This window comes from Macrotis lagotis, chromosome 1 (assembly GCF_037893015.1).
Source record: "Macrotis lagotis isolate mMagLag1 chromosome 1, bilby.v1.9.chrom.fasta, whole genome shotgun sequence".
In the NCBI taxonomy this organism is placed as follows: domain Eukaryota; kingdom Metazoa; phylum Chordata; class Mammalia; order Peramelemorphia; family Peramelidae; genus Macrotis; species Macrotis lagotis.
In genome coordinates this window covers 35917536-35934861 of record NC_133658.1, presented here as the reverse complement: position 1 = coordinate 35934861, position 17326 = coordinate 35917536, and the positions used below count along the sequence as shown (strand labels likewise).

Here is a 17326-nt window from a genome sequence, read left to right as displayed (position 1 = left end):
TTAGGCCTGGTAGCAGCAGGTTTCCCCATGTCTGCTGCAACTCTCAGAAGATTTCTCACTTTTGAACTCAGTAGTGTCTATTATCAAATGCATCTGGCTCTTAATAATTTTTATTGATGCATTCATTTCTTTTTGTTAAAAAATTTTTTTGGTACAGTATTTATGACACTCATTTCTCACCTTCCCTTATGACAATGAAACAAAAAGGAAGCAAGGCACCTAAACATACCCTATGCTGAGAGGGAGGAAATAGATACATTTTTTCATGATCTTTGGAATTATCATGGCTTTTTCCATTCCTGAGAGTTCAACTTAGTTTTCATGATCTTTTCATTTAAAATGTTACAGTTGATTCTGCTAATTTCAGTTGTGTTCAATCTATACATATATCCCCATGTTGGTCAATAAACATTTCTTTAGTGTCTGTGATATGTCACTGTATGAAGCATTGGTATTAAAAAAAAGGCAGAATAGCAACAATCACAACAAAAACCAGTTCCTGCTCCCAAGGAAATCCCAGTCTATTGAGGAGAGGCAACATGCAAATAACTATGGATAAGCAAGAGGGAAGACACTAAGATCAAGGAGGATTGGGAAAGACTTTTTGCAGAAGGTGGGTTGTAGCTGGAAGGTGGAAGGAAGCTGGGGAAATGAGAAAATAAAGAGAGGGTGGAGATAGTTCTGGGTGAAAATGTTGGTAGATGGATGGAGTTTCTTGTCTGGAGAAGACCGGTGTCACTGGATTGCCAGTGTGCATGGAGCAGAACAGGGTGTAAAATAGGTGGAAAGGAGTCTGGTTCACTTTGAAAGTTAAACAGGATTTCATATTTGATCCTGGAGTAACAGGGAGTATCAGGAGTTTATTGAATGGGGTAGAGAGGGAAGTGACGTGGTTGGACCTGCACCTTATGAAGATCAACCTCCCATTTCTCAGGATAATTTCTTATTGTGCTTGGGTAAGTTTGCTTGCTTCTTAGGAATAGCCTCATCAAGGATGCTCTCAACATATGTGTAGATGATCCTCATAAAGAGGATATATATATATATACATATATATATGTATATATATATATATATGTATATATATATATATAGTAAGTGATGTTTAATGTTTTCTTGCTTACCTTTTTAATATATAACATTAAGAGCTGAGAATCTTTTCTACATCTTTGGTTCTTTCCCTAGTTTAGATACCTTGCAAATTGGTCCCTCAATGCTTTCACAGTTCTTTCTATTATTTGATCCAATTCTGCTGCTTCCTGAGAAAGCTGAGTGAATAGAATGCTGAACTTGGATTCAGAGAAATCTGAGATGAAGTTATGAAACCACATTGAGAGTTATTGATAGACTTCAAATCCATCAGTGAGTTTAGTAGGATGTCTACCTTAAGCATGTGAAGTCTTCCCTAGTACAACAGGCAGATGAGAATTTATTCCAACAACCAAGAAGGACCTCAGAGCTTGATCAGACAGGGTCCCACTGTGTCCCAGTCCATTGCCAGTTGTCTTGGCTTTTGTCTTGTCCTTCAACATCACTCAGTTACACTTTGATACTTCAGTAGATTTGTGACCTCCTCATTGTGGCACTACATCCATTGATGCAAATTATGACACATCCATTCCTTCTCATCCTACCGAATTCTATGAGGTGCCTGGCCTGCTGGAGATCCTTTTGTAGAGTAGTGCCAAAGCCCTACTTACACTATCTGGTGCAATGGAAAGAATGATGAATTTGGAGTCCAGTCTGCTTCTATTACAACCTCTCTGACTTTGAGCAAATCACTTAAGGCATCCAGGGCTTTATTTCCTCATCTGTTAAATTTTTGGGACTGTACTAAAAGACTTTTGAAGAAGATTCCAGCATGATGATCTGTTAACCTTTGTTCTTAATGTATAGTTTGACCCTCCTCCTTTCTCATCCTATGTTTCCCCAGTGCCTTCTCTTTGGCCATTTGTGTTCAGGTGATTTGTGGAACAATGCTTATTTCTCCTTTCATGTCCCATCCCTCTCTCCACTAACTATAGTCACCCTTGGACTCGATTTTTCAGAGACATTTCCAGTTCCTTATTCATGTGGCACTGCCAGGTTAGATTTTGTTTTCCTCAAAGGAAGAGGGTCTTTCAAGCCTTTCATGGTTTTCCACATGTAGTCTACTCTTTTACTTTATCAGTTTTGAAATCGAATCATTTCCAGTACCTGGCTCAGATATGTAAACTGGGGGGACTGGGCTTTTCACTTTGTGTCTGAACAATAAGCATTTTTCATACCCTTAAGTAAATCCACAATACCCTGTGCTGCTGGCTGCCCATGACCCCTGTTGGCTCCACTTCAACCTATGTTGATATTCAAAATAACTTCTTCTTATAGATACTGTTATTTGACCAGAGTTTATGTGTGAGAGGAGAACATAGAAATACTTTTCTTTCATTCATTTTATTTAGCAGTTGAAAATAAAATAACTTTATTTCATAAACATTGTATCAGACATCCTGCTGTGTTCAGGGACTACAAATATGAAAAACAGCAATAATCTCTGTTTTAATGGAATTGATAATTTACTGGGGGTGGGTATTTCAAGTAGCTCGAGATCTGAGATATATGGTAGAGTTAATAACCTTAGAGTCGGGGCAGCTAGGTACGCAGTGGATAGAGCACCTGCCCTGGAGTCAGGAGGACCTAAGTTCAAATGTAGCTTCAGACACTTAATAATTACCTAGCTGTGTGGCCTTGGGCAAGCCACTTAACCCCATTTGCCTTGCAAAAACCTACAAAAAAAAGAAATAATGTTAGAGTCAAAGGAAATCATCAGATGAAGTGCCCTAGAAGAATCTAAAGAAAGAGAAGAGACTTTGGGCATTTAATGTTGTGTAGTTTAATTGGATTTGGTAGAAATTCATTGACACCGGTCAAGTGCTACCTAAGAAGACAGTTCATTAAACTTTTTGGTATAGCAATATTCATCCAGATTGTCCAAATATAACTTATGTTAAAATGGAGGTTTTCTTGTTTGGATGAAGCAGTTTGCTCGTCGTACCTATTCAGAAAAAGAATTAGAATGGTATTTGGGTTCCAGCTGGCCAGGGCTTGTAGGTGACAGGTTTGGGTCATGCTTCTGTCTAAGAACAGTCTACTGGTAGTAAGATTTAAGTTCTGGTAAAATAGTTCAATGGTTGCTCTAGTTAGCTGAGAATTAACACAGAAATACACAAAAAGGTAGAGCTAGTGATTGCAACTATGCTTTCATTGGCTGGGAACTCCTACTTAATGAAACTCCTTCTATCAATGCAGTTCTGGGTCTCTTTAGCAATTGATAATTTTAGAGAGTCTTCCCTCAGAGCACTGAGAGGTTAAGTTGCCCAGGACCACACAGCCAGTATATTGAACATTGTTTCAAGGAGTATGCTTGTTCATCCTGCTTAGATTTATAAAACATAATTTACCTTCTTCATTTTGTTAGCTGGAAATATTAATCTGGTAATTCTGTTGAAATATTTAGGTTAGTGGTTGAGAACTGGACTTAATTTCTCAGGTGTTTTAAGTGATAAATGATAATGATGATTTTCTTTTCCTTTTTCAAATAGAGAATTAATTTTTAAAAATATAATAAGCATTTTTTTGTAATTAGAATGATATTCATTCAGTTTGAAGTAAGAGAATCCAGAGCATCTGAAAAACAACTTTTAATCATTTCTAAAGAGAAAGTAACATCAACTTTTTGAGGGAAAAATTCTTGGAATATGAAACTGGCTTATAGATTAGGGGGAAAACACAAGAACTTTTGCCCTATGAATTTTTTCTTTGCTTTTTATAAAGATAAAAGAGAAGCAGGGAATTTGGAAAGTTAGATTAGAGTGTTTCCCAATAATTTGCAATCAGAAAGTAGGAGATTGAGTTGAATGATAGTTTCTAGCCAAAGAGAAGCCTGAATTTTTGATCATAGTGATCTGTTTTAGGATCCTTGTTCACACTACTTAAACCCATTGGAACCTCAGTTAAATTAAGTAGTGAAAGATAAAAGTAGATTTCTTTTATAAGATACCCAGTTATACCCAGGCATTAATATTTCTTTAAAAAGAGATTGACTTAACTAATTGGAAAATCATGCTCTAATATTTTATTTGATTACAATCAGAGCAGATGTTCAATGGAAACTGGCAAGAGAATGACTACTTTTGTCTTGAGATATTAAACCCCAAATCTTCCTTAAAGCATTTACTGAATGCACATAAAGAGAATTGATATCTTTATATGTGAAGGTGATAGTCTACCTCATTCCCTCTTGAGATTGGGAAACTTTTTGAATGCAAGAATCTTGTCCTTTTTCATTGTGAAAACTCTTTCAATACTTCTAGTTAAACTTCAGTCTGCAACATGTATTCTGTTCTAATCAGTGACATACTAGGAAAATAATGGATCTTTAGCATACTGCGGGAAATAAAACTCAATTGATATTACAAAACTTCTCCCTTTGGTTGGTTTGGAGGCTTAATATTGTTGGTTGGGACTAAATTGCCATCCTGTGTTTGAAGTGGAAAGGGTCAGTTTCTAAAAGTTGAATTTGAAGATCTTTTTTAAAAAAATCCAAATATTTATTTACGTGCTATATTCGTATTTAAAAATATATTTATTTTTCCAGTTACATGCAGAGATAATCCATATTCCCTTCCCTCCCTCCTCCTCTTGGCAGTGAACAATCTTATATAGGTTGTACATGTGCAATCATGTTTAACATATTTCCATATTAGTCATGTTGTGAAAGAGGAATTAGAACTAAGGGGGAGGAACATGAGAAAGAAAAAACATAAAAGAAATTTTAAAAAGTAAACATTGTATGCTTTGTTCTATTCAGATTCCATAGTTTTTTCCTTTGTGAATTGCATTTTTCATAATAGGTCCCTCAGAATTCTTCTTCACTGAATTACTGAGAGTCCATCATAGTTGATCATCTCATAATGTTGCTGTTAATATGTATAATGTTCTCCTGATTCTGGTCACTTCACTTATCATTAGTTCATGTACTGCCTTCCTTGCTTTTCTAAAGTCCAGCTGCTCATGATTTCTTCCAGAACAGTAGTACCCCATCACATTCCTATACCATAACTTGTTCAACTATTTCCCCAATTGATGGGTATCCCCTCAATTTCCAATTTTTCGCCACTGCGAATGCTATAGTCTTTAGAAAGGTATATTGAGAACATGAAGGGATTTTTGTTGTCGTTCTCTTGGGTTAAGTTGTGTTATTTACCTATTGTTGGTGAAGTTTATATTTTTCAGGAAATTAAATGAACAGTGTTTGGTAGGGAAATTCATCTTAATTAATCTGTGAGATTTTTGAAAAGTATGTATTTGTGGTACATATTATTGAAATTATTGTGTTTTAGAAAAGGTATGAGTGGAATATTTGCCAGATAAATTTTGTATTAGTGGTTGACTTTGCAATTTTTGCAAAAATGAAGAGAAGGCAAAGTTGTACCTTGTATTAATTATAAAAAGTGAAAGAAAAAAATTACATCTCCTTTTCATAAATGCCTACCCTAATTCTAGGCTATTAACACTTGTCTTGATTCTAGTCTATAAGTGTCTGTCTGGGTCCTAACCCTTGATAATCAATCTTGACCCTAAGTCATGGATGCCTGCCTTGATTCTGGTCCTCTCTTGATTCTAGACTTCTCTTGATCCCAGGCTGAGAATGCTTATCTTGATAATTCTGGGCTGTAAGTGCTTGTCTTGATGCTAAAGGAACCATATTGTTCTTCTTCCCTTTTCTCCCTCCAAAGAGTCTTGTTTACTGTCCCAAAATGAACTTGCTGGAATTGAGAGTATTTTTATTTATTAAATGCTTTCTTGGTAGTTCTTCAAATATTGACTGGTGACTATTTTTAAAATTACAGATCATTGGTGATTATCAGTACATTGGATGGACGAATTGCTGCATTGGATCCTGACAATCATGGTAGAAAACAATGGGACTTAGATGTGGGATCTGGCTCCCTGGTATCATCCAGCCTCAGCAAACCAGAGGTAAGACTTTTGTTCCTCCCATTAAATTTTGATCTAATTTTTTCTTTTTGTCACTTTTATGCAGGTTATTAGTATTATCTTAGAGTTTCTAAGGACTCTATCTGTATTAGAACAACAAAAACTCTGAGTTTCATTGATTGGAAATCCACATTTTAAAATCTGATTTCTATATCTATAAGTTCTCTATGTTTGCTCACAGACCCCTCTTTACTCCTTACATTGCCATTTCAGAAGAATCTATATATTTCTTGCAGAAGAACAAATTACGATTCAGAAGTACTAAGTTTTAGCCTCCATTTTTCTCATTGAATAATTCTTTAATGTTTCTGGGGCCACTTTTCTTTGCTTAAAACAGTCATTCTCCTGATCCAGGTTATTTTACATACTGAAAGTTCATCATGAAGTAGTGAGTGAAGAGGAGCAGGTAGTAGCTCCTATCCTTATGATTTCTTCTCTTGATTCCTGTTCCCCTGCTACAAATTGAGGGCTTCTTTTGATCTTCCTGCAACAATTTTTACCCCAAAGATATGGTACAAATTTTCAAAGTTTCATATCTGGCAAAAAAGTAAAGAGGGAAGATCATCTGCAAGTACAAAGCACTGCTTACTTGTATATTTGTAATTTGGGGGTGGGAGAAGAGTAGGAGAAGAGACTTTGGCTAGGCCTATGACTCTATCATCATAGGGAGTCTGGTGTGTGTGGAAACTCCTTCAGTGATCTAGATGGGTGACTCCTGTTATTGATTGATTGATTGGTGGTGGTGGTGGGGCTGATGTGGGTATGTGACATTGAGAGATTATGTGCATGAATTACTCAGGACTTGACCTCATGTCTTCCTATCACCAGTCCTGACCAAGGATCATTCCTATTCATTGGAAAGCTAACATCCTCATCGAACAGCATGTGGGATGTGGTTTTGTTTATTTTCTCTAGGAAGCTCAGCCAGATCTCCCCCACCCCATGGGAGGCTATTGTACAGAACTTGTTCCCAAATATATTTCTTGTATTCTAACTTGTAGCTGTAAGGTGGGTGGGAAGCCTTACAAGATTTCCTGGAGATCAAAGTTCCCTTGAATATGCCTTTTCTATGTTAACTTTCAACTGTCATACATTTTGATTATAAAGTACCTTAAAATTTTCAGATGCTCTATGCAAAATAATTACAATTAAATCTGATTTTATTTGGATTTCCTGGGGTTGTGTTTGGTTTTCTTTTAAGTGAGACTTAAGAGCTGATCAGGAAACAGGACTTTGCCCCTGCTAGAAGACTGTAAGCTGCTGTCCACCGAGGTAACCTTGTGGAGTGGTGCAAAGCATGTTTGTGTTTGCCAACCAAGAAAGGAAGCTGAGCTGTTTGTTTGCATGAACTCAAAAGTGAACCCCACTTGTCCCATATCACTAATATACTCATGTATATATGTATTTAAAAAGGAGAAACTGCATGTTCAGTGGCTCACTTTCAAATGCTCCTATGTTAACTGTTTTTAACTACCATAAAATCTCACCTTTCCCATCTTCCTTTGTCTCACCATCTCTGGTCTCCTTTCTCACATACATAGGTTGCATAGATAGAATTTGGGAATTTTATGCATGTAGAGAGGTTTATGTGGCAAGAGGATCCCTCACTAGAGTAGACCATTTGAAACTCTTGTCCTGATGGAGAATGAGTCCTCAGGGAATACTTTGGATAATTTAGATTTTCATATTCTGCCTTGTAAAGAAGTAAAAATGAAAAATCTGAAAATAATAGTTGCTTTAATTGCCCCCTCATCCCAAAGTAATTTAGGTCCCTGCCTATGACCTTGACACAGCAGTGCTTCCTGTCTTTTCATAGTCATAGAAGATTGGCAGAAGTAAATTTATATACAGGTTTTCAAGAGAGGTTCAGGAAAGGAATTCTGATGGGGGCTTATTGATGTATATTGTGGCATAGAAGTGATTCTTGGCCAGGTATTGGCTGGATAAAATGGAGACTGAGGTTTCTTCCAACCTTGGATCTGTGCTTGTTGAGTTCAGGAAAAATAATGTTAGAGCTATGACAACTTGTAAGGGTTCAATACCACTTATGCGAATAATAATGATAACTAACATTCATATTATACTCTGAGGTTTGCAAAACACTTTACAATGAATTCATAGTCCATTGTTCAAGTTATAGTTAATGAGAGCTTCCTTTCTTTGTATAAAGATCCAATGATCTGGATTTATTTTGTTTCTGGTCCATATCCTTAACCTCTTATCTAAGAAATTTTTATTCACTTTTGAGTTTCCCTTTCTCCTGGTTTACATAGGGACTTCTCTATGATGTTACTGACCACTCCAGTTCTCTTTTTCCCCCCATTTGCTACCCAGATTCCCATCTAGGTGACATTCCTGGAGCGGTTACCTCAAAAAAGTGACCTTATTGCCTCTAACTTTTATTGAAACAATTTCTCTTTTTCCTTGTTACTTCTTGTGTTCTCTTTTTAGTTTTTTGAGGCCTCAGGAAACCTCTACCTCTATCTCATTTTCCAACTAGAGAAAACTTTTACTTATTAATTATCACTTAATCCTTAATAGTTAATGCTCTTAATTAACATCTAAATGATCATAAATACAAGCTTTGAATACATAGAATAGAGGTGTGTGAGGGTAGCTTTTCACCATTTTTTTCTTACTTACTTTGAATGAATGCTGAGACTGTTGTCAGCTATTGCCATATCTGGTCTGACCAGCTAGAACTTTGAAAGCTCAGAAAGAATTTTGCCTTCTTTCATTGGATTGTACCTCATCAACCACAGTAAAACATCATTGAATATTAGGCATTGTGAAGGAATACCAGATTTGGAATCAGGAGGACCCAAGTTTATATCTAACCTTAGAGTCTTGCCAAATATATGACAATGTTCTGGTCACCTAATCTCTCGGAAAATTCACTATTTTAAAATGGTGGTAGTAATAATTGTATGACCAATTTCATTGGGTTGTTGTGAGGAAAGCATTTTATAAAACTTTAAAATCTCTCTCTATGGGTAGCTGGGTGGCTCAGTGGATAGAGCACTGGCCTTGGAGTTACGATGATTTTTGAATCTGGCCTCAGACAACTGACACTAACTAGCTGTGTGACCCAAATCACTTAACCCTGATTGCCTTACATCCAGGGCCATCTCCACTTGTCCTGATTCATATGTGTGGAGGAGAAAGTGAGGCTGATGACTTAGCAAAGCACTCCCTCACTCAAATCCAATTCATGTGCTTGTCATGGCATCACCTCCCTGATGTCATGGTCTTCTTTGAGAATGAAGGAACAACATTATTATTATTATTATTATTATTATTATTATTATTATTATTATTATTATTATTAAAATCTCTCTCTAAATCTGAGTTAGAAGTCCTTCCAATCCATTGCCATTCCTACTGATTTGTAGGGCATATGGACTTCCAGTAGCATATTCAGGTCATCTTCCTATTACTCAGGCATTAAAGGACCTCCTTTGATTTTCAACCTTGTTGCCTAATGATTATTGTGTACTTTGCTCCTGCCAAACTCAACTACTTGGTCCTTATGCTTGTCCATCGCTTTCCAATTGCCAAATTTCTTCTCTCTCTGTTCCCTATGCCTGAAATATCCTTACCCTCCTTTCTCTAATTTCTCATTAAAATCTTTCCCAATCTTTAAGGCCCATCCTTTGCAGTGGGTGTGTTTACCCTGGTGGATCCATTCCCAGCTGACCCAGACCACTGCAGCCGCAAATGGAGAGAAAAATTTGTTCTCATTATTTTGCTGCCAACAGTGCTTGATTATGTTAATGAAAAAAATCACTTCTCTGAGGATAAGACATATCAAGGGTTCTACTATATATAGAACACATATGTGTTACATCTATTGCATAATGTTTGGAAGATAGCTTTATTTGGCAAAAGTTTTGATTTGTTAACTTTTCCTCCTGCCCCAGATATATTATTTGTTGTTGATTTGTTTCATTGACTCTTTGTGTCTGACTCTTTGTGACCCTATGTGGGATTTTCCAGGTGACGATCCTTCTCTAGGTCCAGGAAACTAAAGCAAGCAGGGTTAGGTGACTTGCCCAGGTCACACAGCTAGTGTCTGAGCCAGATTTGAACTCAGGGAGATGAATCTTAATGGCCCCAGGCCCTGCGTGCTCTCCACTTGACCACAAGTCACAGCTTAATTCAGATGAAATATAATTTAGATGATCTAACATGCTTTTCCTCTTGGAGTAATAATTGTGGTGATTGATATTTATATAGCATTGAAGCTTTGCTGAATAGTTTGCATGTATTATTTAAATTGATCTGCACATCAATCCTGTGAAGTGGTTGTTACTATCACCATTTTGCAGTTTAGGAAACTGAGACTTGGAGAGGTTAAATCGTACCATTTGGGATGCCACAAGGGAGATTCCAGTCCAGGTCCTTGAGAATCTTAAGCCTATCATCCTTGCTAGCAGGCTGTGTTGCCTCTTGGTGGAGAGATTGGTTAGCCTTGCCTGGGTGCTTCTATAGAGGCAATGGGTTATATCAGGAATTGACTGTGGTATAAAAAAGAAAGACATCAGTAAAACTTAATAAAAGAAATAAGTACAGTGAAATAGCTATCTATTCCAAAAAAGTGTACTTGATGAAGAGGTAGCTAATATTTATAGACATTTTAAAAATTCTGGGAAACAAGACCATGAGATATGTAATCTTATTTTTCTCTTATGCTAATTCGTATGCAGTTTCAACCTTGCCAGAGTCTTCATAGACTGTCCTATTAATTCATCATAAAAGTATTAGTTCTGTTTTGAACCCCTGTGCAATGTTTGTACTCCATTGTTCCAAAACAAGGGGAATAACATATATGTTTTCTTTAATTGTCTGATAATTAGAATAATAATAATATTATCATAAACCCAAGAGGTGGTCAAAGGATATGAGCAAACATTTCTCAAAAGAAGAATTGCAAAGTATTCAGAACCACTTAAAACAATACTCCAAATCACTGACAGTTAAAGAAATTAAAATAGTTCTGAGGTTTTTTTGGCAAAGATGACAAAAAATGGCATTAATCAGTGTTGGAAGGATTGTAGAATGACAAGCACACTAATTAATTGTTAGTGGAGCTTTGAAATGGAAAACAATTTGGAAATATGCAGGTAAAATAACTAAACAGTTCATAGTCTTGGAAGCAGAGAATGCATAAATTAGATAATCCTCAAAATACTTGTAGCAGCCCTTTTTGTGATAGCAAAGAATTGGAAACAAAATAAATGTCAATTGACTGGGAATTGGCATGGAATGGAATATCATTGTGCTGTCAGAAATGATGTATGTGCAATATCACTAATATGGGAATATGTTAAACATGTTTAACCTATATCAGTCAGGTTACTCAGTGTCATGGGAAGGGTGGGAGGAAGAGAGGAAGATGTGGAATTCAAAAGCTTACTAAAAGATAAATGATGAAAGGTATCTTTGCATAGAAAAATAAAATAAAATAACTTAAAAAAATAGAAATGATGTGTGTGATGAATCCAGGGAATCATGGAAAGATCTATATGAACTGGTGCAGGGTGAAGACAGAGCCAAGAGAACAATATATACAGTGACTACAACAATGTAAATAGAAAGAACAACCATATACAAAAAATCAAAAATGAATGTAATGAATTATGTAGATCAAGCATGACTCGAAGTAAGAGATATGAGAGGATTTCCCCAGCCAACCCTTTTGGGGAGGTTCACGGGGGTGGGGGTGGGGTTAGACATGGCACAGATTTTCAGATTTTTTTCAAGGTATCAAAATTAGTTGTACTGATTTTTTTTGAAAAATATTATTTATAAGGGATGACTCTGGGGGAGGAAGAAGGTGAGGGATATCAGAGGTAGCTGTGATGTTATTCAAATACCCCATTGTTCATCTCTCGTGCACTTGTTGAAATGGAGCCTCAATTGTCTCCTAACTGAAAACTTGTCATTTTTTTCTTGCTAAAATGCAGATTTTTTTTTCTAATTGTTCTCAAAAAAGAACAACCCCTCTTAAGATTATGATTCCATAGGTAGTGTTTATTTGGGGGTTTTGATTTAATTCAGCAACATTTAAACCCAATGAGGCATGACTTTGTTTCTGACTGGATGAAAACAGAAACAGAGAGTCTGATACTCTTCCTTAATCTCCAAATCAAATAGGAAATGACAGGACTGTTGGCATTCAAAGAACTTTTTAAAAGACTTTCCCTGTACGCTTAGTGGTTATTAATTGATGAATTGATTGGTGTTGATCTAACTGTAAGTTCATCTAGCTAGGGAGCTCCCAGGCAGACTCTTCCTCTGCTGATGCAGATTATAGTCTTTTCTGTGTATTTGAGAGTTTCTAGGACTATGGGATATAAACTTGGGTCCTCCTGACTTGGAGGCCATCCATAAGAATCAGCCTAGCTGATAAGAATTATCAGAACTTAGGAATATTCTAGGAAGGATTTTTCAATAGATACCTGTATTTTCTTTACATAAACTATGGGGGTTTTTTTTGTTTTTATTTTGGTGGGGCAATGGGGATAAGTGACTTGCCCAAGATCACACAGCTAGTAAGTACCAAGTGTCTCAGGCTGGATCTGAACCCAGGTCCTCCTGGGCTCCAGGATTGGTGCTCCACTTTGCTTCCCCTAAACCATGGATATTAAGGAAAATTGGGAAGTCATTCTGACTCCTACCTTAATCATTTCATAACTAAATTTACTCTTTCCCCATAGACTGTTGGTTGATTTATAATTCAATAGCTCTTATGCTGATGGAAAAATTAACTCAACTATTTGCTGATGCTTCAGAAATGATCACATTTTGTATTCAAACACATTAAATTATTTGTTAAAATCTTGGAAAAGTGTGGAATCCAGAGGTAAAAAGCACTGGCTCTGGAATCGGAGGATCAAATCTTGCCTGTGATGCTGCTATCAAGATAGTAGGGTCATTTGTATAAAGTGAGATTTTCAAAGTCTCTTTTGGCTTTAGGTCTGTAATCCTGTGAAGTGATATATTATGCCAGGATAAAGACATTTCAAACTCAAGAGTTTGCAAATTTGGCAAAGCTGAAGCAGCTGGTAGTCCCGAGGGCCTAGAGTCAGGAAGTCCTGAGTTTAAATTTGACCCAGACACTTTCTTAGCTGTATTATCCTGGGCAAGTCATTTCACTGCTGTCTGCCTCAGTTTGCTCAAATGTAAAATGAATATTGTAATTGCATCTATTTCTGAAGATTGTTGTGAGGATCAAATGAGATAATATTTGTAAAGTGCTTAGCACAGTGTCTGGCCCATAGGAGATGCTATATAAATGTTATTAAGTTTCTGTACTTGCAAATGGAAATTCAATAAGCTTCCAAGAAAATTGTAACATTCTATAGAGTATTTTTTTATTGTTCTGTTAATTTGGTACATTAAATAGTTGTCTTTAAAAATTAAATTGAATTATATTTGGTAGTGTGTTTATCTGAATCAAAAGAAATGACAATTAACAATCTGCATTTGGCTATCCCCACTGCAATTTTTCTGTCTTCAAAAATGACTGTCAGTCATATAGTGGGGCTACACTTGGATAATTATGTAAGTAATTGCCTTTCTACTAATTATTGAAATGAAACACTGCTTTGATTTAATTTTGTTTTTATTAGCCCCCTGGAAAAAGTTTTGGCTTGTAGCTGAATAGGAAGCTGAGAACTGAACTCATTTAGTTCAAGTGTGTATGTCCACTGCCAAATAAGAAATTGATGTGACTGGCCTTCGAGGAAAGGGCTTTGATGCACAATGTCTCAGTCACCCTATCTGCTTGCTTATTAACCTTGGGGAAGGTGGAGATAATTGTTTAAAATGCATAATGTTCACATTCATGTCGATGCAGGCTTATGGGCTAATTAATGAGTCACCCTTGCTTCTGGTCTTTTAATAGAGAAAATGTTCTGGTTTGGGGGTTGAGCATAAAACAAAGGAGTATTGTATTGGAGCTACTGACTCCAATGCCTGTCTGTTTGGGACAGCAGTTCCTGACTTCTTTGGACTTAGGATCCTATGGAAAGGAAGAGTGACTTTTTGGTGTGTATGCGTTGGGGCTTAGCCTTTCTCTGAAATTGCTGACTCTAGATGAGGGTTTTCTAACTGATGGGAGAGGCAGTGTGGTCTAGGGGGAGATCCAGGTTCACTACTGGTGCTGTGGCCCCAAGCAAGTCCTCTCTTGATTCTCCAGGTAGAACAGTTTCCAGTCAGCCTAGAGAGACAGTCTCCTTATCAGGAGTTCCCTATTCCAAAGTAGTCATACAAGGACTGAAAAAGGAAAAGGATCAGGAGTAAGCTTGCACTTTTATGCCCTTTTTCTCTGACATAGTGACCCCTTTGACTGATTGGTCATGCATTCTGATCAAAAGCATTACCCCAGGTCTTGTGACTTACTTCATGAGGACTTTACCAGCAGCACCCTCTCTCTTGGAATTACAAGGATTTAGCTGTTGAGAGGCTGGGTCAGACTTTTCTCATTTTTTTTTTTACCATCTGAAGTCCTGAAAAGTGATTTGCCCAAGTGGTAAGAGGCAAAGCTGGGACATGGCCTGGGAGAGAACTGAGGGGGCACAAGGGATTGGAGATTCCTGTGTGGATGAAGAGTTAACTTGGCAAAAGAAGGCAGAGGGAGAGGGGGCAATGGAATATTATGATCAGATACAGGGATTTCAGAATCTTGAACAGGCTCATTTATGGGTAATACAACCTCAAGAGTATGACAGTCTTCTTGTGTGACTGAAGTGGGTGGAGAAGTGGTTCACAGGAGGTAAGTGGGTTAGGGAACTGAGTGGTTGGGAAATTTGAAGGAGAGTCATTATGCATGTTGAGGTCCCCTAGTATGAGGGCAGGCATTAGGGAAGAGAAAAATTATGAAGCTGGTACCAAACTCATGGAGGAAGGAGTTCTGTAGGTTACATCTACTGGGCTTTGATAGAATGGTAGATATGAATTACATAATCCCAAAGAAAAAGGTTACTGTATGAGGGAGGTAGGGAAGAACCTGGAAGCGACCATGGGAAGCTGGAGTCTCCTGCCTCAACTGGTGAACCAAGAAGGAGGGAAGATGGCAGCCAGAACCGGAAAGTGCTGGAAACCAATCTATCCTGTTAGAGCTTTGCATTTTATTAGCATTCCTGATAAATCTGTAGTTCCTTTGGAGTTGAAGACTCTTTGGGGCTATTCAGCATGCTACATGTCTGAGCATTGGTTTTGCAGATTGTTGCTCTTAGGACACTTGCAACAGCTAAAAGGCAGTTGGTATTTGAAAATGCCCATTTTCATCCTGAAAGTGAGGGAAAAACCTGCAAATGGGGGAAAAAATCAATATTTTCATTAAGGTAAAGTTTGTATTTCTATTTAAAAGCATTCCTCCATCTTCTGAGTCTTTATGTCTTCCCTTGCTGTCCCTAGCACCATCTGCACATTCATTTGAAACACTGACCCCCTGCACTAGCTCCCCTTTGCTGAAGCTAGTGTGAAGATCGTGAATTTTCCTAGTAACGTGTTCCATTTTGCCTTTTGATTTGCTCAGAAAATGAGGATGAAATACTTAGCTACTTGGTGACTATACAGATGGAGATTTTTCTGATTGGATGTTTGCATCTGTGTTTCTGACCAATGCGGCAAATTTTAATTTTTATAAAAAGAAAGAAAAAGGAGTGAAAATGCATTCTTCTTTCTTTGGACCAAAAAAAGCAGACATTAACATTTAAAAATATGACTCATGGGAAAAGCAAATCGTTCCACAATTAAGGGACGCATTGCTGAGCAGCGATTTGGAACAAATAGCTCCTTAGCATCTGACAGATCAGGGGAATGTATAAAATGCATCTCTCTAACCTACATTTCTCTGCCGGGAGATTTCAGCTGACTCTGCGGGTGACTCATTCCTTGGCCTGGGAGGTGAGGTAATGCTTTGGTGAGGGGTGATGTCATCTCTCTACCTGAAGTGCATGTTGATGCTGCTTCCTTCGCTTTCCAGGAAAAGCTCCATCTGGCTTCACAGCTGGAGCTGGGAAGAAAATGCATTCTCTACATTATATCAGTGGTGGCAAATGGTAGCAGTCAAGTGTGTGCCTAATCACAAGCACCTAATGAAAGAAGAGCCACTCAAGAATCCACAAGTCAGTAACTGTGTTGTCTTATAGAGGATGAATCAGAAATTCAGTCTCTTTCCTTGGACATAGTTTGAGTTATCTGTAATAGTTGTCACTTCTCTAAAATAAATAGCCACCACTTCTTTAAAAGGGCAGTTTTTAGGGTGTCCTAAAATCTTTTTCATTTATCAGTGAGATCAATATTTTCAGAACCTTTTGTACTTTCCCCTTCCCTATGACTCAAATCAGTTTAGGTCTATTCCTGATTGCCCTGTAGACCTAAGGATAAGTGAAACTTCTCTTTAATTTAAGAAGAAGGTGGTCAGATCAAAAGAAAACTTTGCCTCTTGTCTTGGTGAAGGGGGCAGCTAGGTGGCGTAGTGGATAAAGCACCTGCCTTGGAGTCAGGAGTACCTGGGTTCAAATCCGGTCTCAGACACTTAATAATTACCTAGCTGTGTGGCCTTGGGCAAGTCACTTAACCCCATTTGCCTTGCAAAAAAAAAAAGTCTTGTCTTGATGAAGGGAGTAATGTTACTCTTTCCTTATCTTCCCTCCTGTAGTCCAGTCTCAGTGAATCTACTCTTGTCACACATGATCTTTTTTTAGGAACCAAAGTAGTTTGAAAATATATTCTACTTATTTTGGAAGAACTTGGAAGTTTTAGGAGAACTGAGCAAAAAATGGATTTTTTTCAGCTTCTCTACCTTTTATCCCTTTGTTTCTTGTTGGATAATACTCATTTTTCTTCCTCCAGGTTACAGAACTATATATGACTGTGAGGATATTTAAATACCCATCATTAAATTATGAAGACAAAATTATATTTAGTATTGTAATGTAAAAATATAGACATGGATATAAAAATAAGATTACATATAAGTTAGGGAACATTATAGTATTTGCATTGTGAGTTTGGGCAAGGCAAATCATCCTTCTTAGTTATTCTTCAGCTGTAAAAATAGGGATGATAATTCCTTTCCGATCTACCTTACAGGGCTGTTGGGAAGACCAGTGAAATAATTGATATAAAAATTCTTTATAAACTTTAAAGCTATAAGCAAATAAATTATTGTTTGCTGACAGTATGGGTCTTGTAACATGACAGCAATATAGGAGAATTTAACTGATTAAGTCCCAAATTCCAGCAGGCTGTGGGCTGACCTCATTAAGTGTTC

The 17326-nt window shown here is 37.2% G+C and overlaps 1 protein-coding gene across 2 annotated transcripts in view; it reads left to right on the top strand.

The window, feature by feature from the left end:
* The window catches only part of EIF2AK3 (eukaryotic translation initiation factor 2 alpha kinase 3), a 74537-nt gene that overhangs the window by 16779 nt on the left and 40432 nt on the right, over positions 1-17326 (top strand). For both annotated transcript variants that reach the window (XM_074197222.1, XM_074197214.1), the window contains exon 2: positions 5892-6021. The gene's annotated coding sequence lies outside the window, so the exon portion shown is untranslated. The remainder of the gene's footprint in view (positions 1-5891; positions 6022-17326) is intronic.